Consider the following 5,749-nt stretch of genomic DNA (forward strand, 5'->3'; position numbering starts at 1 on the left):
GGAGAAATAAATTGAGTAAAAAATAAATTCACTTAATAAATTAAACTGGCAATTAAAGGTGGTAAAATTAGCCTTCATAATTTATTAAATGTAAAAACATAATTGTGACTTAACATCACAAGAAAAATATTACAAAATTCTTCCTAGCAAAATGGCAAGTATAATTAAAGTTGGTAAAATTGATAATGACCAATTCTTAAGAGCAACGTTATATATGGTTTTTTTTATTATATATGCAAAAATATATAATAAACTTTTGTTGAGTCAATCATTATATATGAATGCATATAAACCATGCATTATATATTAGAAGTATTTTATTTCTTACCAATTTTTTAATAATTTAAAAATAACATTATTATAATTTGTCCAAAAATAGAATAGTAATCCACTAGACATACCAACTCCCAAAAAATTGAACCGATTTAATATACATAGCCAAAAAAAGTCAAATGAATCGATGTGACATGCTAGCATGCATGCATAACAAGAAAATTATTTTCTCCTTCATAATTACGTCTAAAATTATAACAAAATATTTATACCAAATGATAGCTCTGATACCAAATGATAGATTGCGGAACATAATTATAATGTGTTTAGTAATTATAACACAAACAATTTAAAAACTATAAATCTAAATAAAATAGCAAAACGTAAATTAAATCTTATAGTTTTGAAGTGACAATAAAGTTAAGCGGAAGCATAAATACCGATCTTCAACGGTTTTCCTCAAATGTGACGATGGAGACTTATTTTGACATTTTTACTTCTTTTTTTTTGTTTTGTTTTTATAGACGAAATTGGTACCATAATTTTCTAAATAATTGAAAGAAGTATTTAATAACTTTGGGGCAACCTTTAGAATTAGTAAACAAACTTTGGGTAGGTAACTTTAAAATTAGAAGGCAACATTTGAGAGCAGATTCATTGTAAACAACCTTCTTATTAATTACTCACATGTCTTTTCATTAATAACATAAGCCACGTATATGTAATAAAAACTAACATTAAACTAACAGATAGTGCTTGAGTCCAATAAACTGTTCACTCTAGATGACATGCTATATGTACTAGGAATTAGCAAGAATCTAGTTAGTGACTCCTTGCTAGTTCAAAGGGGCTACAAGATAGTGCTAGAGTCCAATAAGCTTGTAATAACAAAAGAAACCTTTTTATTGGAAAAGGATATCTTTTTTATGGTCTTTTTAAAATGTTTGTTCAAAGTTTGAATAATGGAATTTTCAATTGTTAATGTTCTAAATCTTGTGAATAATATGTATAAAACTCCTAGTATGCACGATTATGCCATATAAACTTAAATAAACTTTTATTTCCATCTTTTTTCCTTTGGACCAAAGTTTACTGTGTTGGCAAATCCGGTCCCAAAAGCCGCCCAATTATCATATGCATTTGAATTTAATACCAATGACTAACTTGAATATAAAATCCAAATATGAAATTTGTGTGAAATCTAAACATACTAGAAAGCTTTTTAAGAGTGTAAAAAGAAACTCTACATTACTTGGGCTTATTCACAGTGAAGTCTGTGATTCTTGTAGAACTCCAACTAGAGGTGGCAACCGATACTTTGTTACTTTTATAGATGACTTCTTTAGATATTATTATTGTTATCTTTTGAAGTCAAAGGACGAGGTCCTTCACATATTTAAAATTTATAAAGCTGTAGTAGAAAACCAATTAAATAAAAGGATTAAAATCCTTAGATCAGATAGAGGTGGTGAATACACCTCACTATCTGTCTCAATTTTGTCAAGAGCATGATATCATTCATGAAGTAACTGCTCCTTATTCACCGTAGTCAAATAGTGTAACTGAACGAAAAAATAGAACACTAATGGATATAGTAAATGATATGTTAAGAAGCTCTTGAGCACTAGAAAACTTTTAGGGTGAGGCTTTGCTAACAACCTACTTTATCCTCAATCAAGTTCCTTTTTCAGAAAATGACTCGACTCCATATGAGCTTTGAAAAGGAAGAATTCCTAAGCTCAGTTTTCTTTGAGTGTTGGGATGTTTAGCTAAAGTTATAATTTCAGAACATAAACACAATAAGCTTAGGCAAAAGACAGTTGATGCTATATTTATTGGTTATGCCCAAGATAGTGTATTTACTAACTATTTCTGAAGTTAATGAAATCATTGATAATATGATAATTGAATCAAGAGATGCTACTTATTTTAAAAATGTGTTTCCATTAAGAACCCTATACCATTATCATCTACTGTTTTACATACTTCCTCTAATATGACGCATTCTATGATTGATGTTAAATTACAATTAAGAAGAAACAAGAGAAGTAGAGTGGAATAAAAGGAGAACCTTCTTCTTATACTAAAGCATTGTCATCATCTGTAGCTCTTTTGGAAAGAAGCTATAAATAATGAAATGGAGTCCATAATGCAAAATAAAACTTGGATCCTAACTTTCCACATGGAACAAAATTTATAGATTGTAAATAAATCTTTAAGAATAAATTTAATATAGATGGGTCCATAGATAGATATAAAGTTAGGCTAGTAGCTCATGATTATACTCAAAAGAAATGAATATACTATTTTGACACATATGCACCGGTTAGTAGTTTCACTATTTTAAGAACTCTAGTAGCACTAGTATTTATATATAAATTACATATACATTAGATGGATGTTAAAACAATATTTTTAAATGGGAATTAGAAGAAGAAATTTATGTAAAGCAATCAGAATGTTTTGTAACAAAAGGACAAGAGCATAAAGTATGTAAGTTAGTAAAAGCATTATATAGTTTGAAACAAGCCCCAAAATAATGGCATCTAAAATTTAACTATGTGATTACATCATTTGGATTTGAAAATAATAATTTTGATAAATATTTATATTTCAAAACAGATCATAGAGGCATTTTGATTTTGTATCTTTATGTTGATGACATTTTGATTATAGATTGTCTTTAGAATTAATTTATATTTTAAGACAATCGTTGGTAGTCATGGAAGTGTCGAACTCGTGACCACCAGCCGCGGGTTTGCTGTAGCGTAAACCACCATCGTTGGCAGTCTTCTAGCTGGTGCCAGCATGAATGGCAACCGTTTCTCAGGTGTGGTTAGTTCGAGGAAGTGAGTTGATGTGGCGGTTGGGGCCGGTAAAGGCTGGATCATTGCCATTAGGAAGCTAGAGTTTTCGGCCCAAGCTCCCACCGTGGGTGGGGAAGATGACTAGGCGGCCACTGCTACAAGCGCCTCCAACATGGCAGTAGCATCTGAGAGGGTATACAGGGTCGAAAGAATCTCTACCACTGCTAAAGGAGGGGGTGAGTCCGCGGTTTGGGCTAGCTCATCCCCTCTCTCATAGCTTGGTATTGACAACTATGACTGGCCTAGTTCCGCCATGGCCGACGGCATGAGGTGGTCGTGCTGAGTTAGGACGGCTACCGCTAAGGCTTGAATAACCTTTTCCATCCTCTTAGTGCTATTTGTGGCGGATCTAGCGACCTCGTTAGAAAAATGTTTAAAAAAGGTCTTTGTCTACTTTGACGGCTTGTCGTTGATAGTTGGTGGTGGTGGCGGGGGCACCGGAGAAACTCCCACACCTCCATGGTCGCTCCCTCTTTGTTCGTCTTGGATTGCGTGTAACCACCGTCTGAGAAGCGTCGACTTTGATACCAATGTTATAAACCAAATTTAGACCAATCTAGATGTCAAAAAATTATGAAAATTTGTATGGTGATAGACTCTTGAGTTAGGATTCTAATGGATCTAGTTTCACCCAAATCAAAGGTCGAGATGAAAGGACCTAAATAAAAAAACAGAGCAAGGTCAGAATGGGGCAAAATAGTAAATATCCGATGTAGCGATCGTTAGAGGGTGGCGGATGACCAACAGTGGTGATGGACGGCTGTATAGTAGGGTGGCTGCCTAAAGAAAGGTGTTTGAAAGCTTTGGAGGTTCTAAGACTATGATTTACTCTTAAAAAGGTAAATATGATATAACAACTATGATAAAACATTAAATGCAATGATAAAAAAATAATTGAACTCAATTAATTCTCAATGCTTAGATGCTTGGGTGATTAAATAAAGAAGCCTAGCCCCTCTATATATATAGATGTTGGGTATAGCAAATCCTACTTGGACTAGCCCTAAAGGGTTATACAACTTGAACTAAAATTTGCCTTATAGGCTTAAGTTACTTAATTACACTTGTCTTAGAGGCTTACATGACTTAATTAGATTTGTCTTTTGAGACTTATAAGACTTAAGTAGACTTGCCTTAAGGGCTTACATAAGTATGAATAAATTAAAAGATAAATAAATTTAATCCATCGAGCCCAATATCCCTATGATTCGATCCGATTAGACCCGGATCGTATCATTTATCTGCAACATTATGAAAATGCTTTGGGATAATTGCATTTTGTGGAATGATTCTAGTAAGGGAAGGCTACTATTGTAACAACCCAACCAAAAAAAAAAAAAAAAACATTAATTTTGCATGGGCACGACGTGGCCGGCCACAGTGTGACCGGCCTCGTGCCCATGCAGTGGGGCTGTGTGGGGGAGGTGCCACGCACCCCCCCTCGCGTCGCCGCAGCCAACCGGCTGCGGCGGGCCCCAGCGCCGCCGCAGCCACCTCCCACCGCCTTCCCTCTCTCTCTTTAAATCTCTCTCTCTCTCTCTCTCTCTCTCTGGATGCTCTCTCTCTCTATCTCTCTCTCTCTCTCTCCGAGGCCGGTCGTCGCCGTCGCCACCTCCTCGAGCGTCGGTGAGCTCTCTCTCTCTCTCTCTCTCTCTCTCTCTCTCTCTCTCTCTCTCTCTTTCTCTCTCTTTCTTGCCCGAGGGTGGGCTCGTCGGAGCCGAGCCACCGGCGAGAGGCCGACCGCTGGCTGGCCAGCAGCGGCCGGTGCCCTCCCCGCCGGCCCGGGTCCACAACCTCCTCCCTCACCTCCTCTCTTTCTTCTCTTCCTCTTCTCTTCTTCTTCTTCTTCTTCTTCTTCTTCTTTCTTCTTTCTTTCTTTCTTTCTTTCTTTTTCTCCTTCTTCCTCAGCTCCTCTTTTCTCTTTCTGCACAGTGTTGGGCTCGGCCCAGCACTGATGGCAGTTGTAATTAAATTATTAATTAATTAGTTTATTTATGTTATTTATTTAAGTATTTTGCTTCTTAATTAATGCAAATAGATTATTTAGACATTAACTATTTTAATAATATTATATATCCTTCAATGTAATTTTATTAATGATAATTTTTATAATTAATGATTAATTAGGCATAAATATAGGTAATACTTATATTTATTTATTTACTTACTTATATGTATATTAGATTAATAGATAAATTTGTAAATTATAATTATTAGATTTATATTCTAATATTCTTATGATATACATTTTTTTAAGTAATTCTATTAATTTATTATACATTATTATTTTGTAACAAAGAAGATAATGGCTACATAGTCCCTAATTAATCAAGATATAATTTAATTATAATTAGGTTTTTATCTATATTTATATTTTATTTATAATAAAAATCTAGCCAATTATAAAAATAAGTAGAAATTCTAAAATCTAATAAATCATCATATTTTACTCGAACGGATTATAATGGGATAAACAACTAACTTTATGTTACTTAAACATTTTCAGACGATCCCGAACCCCTTATTTGAGACCCCGTGGACCTTGCTAGCGATGAGTGTCACTCGGTTACCTGACGGACGTGAGAGATGCGTGGTTTGTATCTTCTGAT

This window comes from Typha angustifolia, chromosome 9 (assembly GCF_048772165.1).
Source record: "Typha angustifolia cultivar Huaian chromosome 9, ASM4877216v1, whole genome shotgun sequence".
Lineage (NCBI taxonomy): Eukaryota > Viridiplantae > Streptophyta > Magnoliopsida > Poales > Typhaceae > Typha > Typha angustifolia.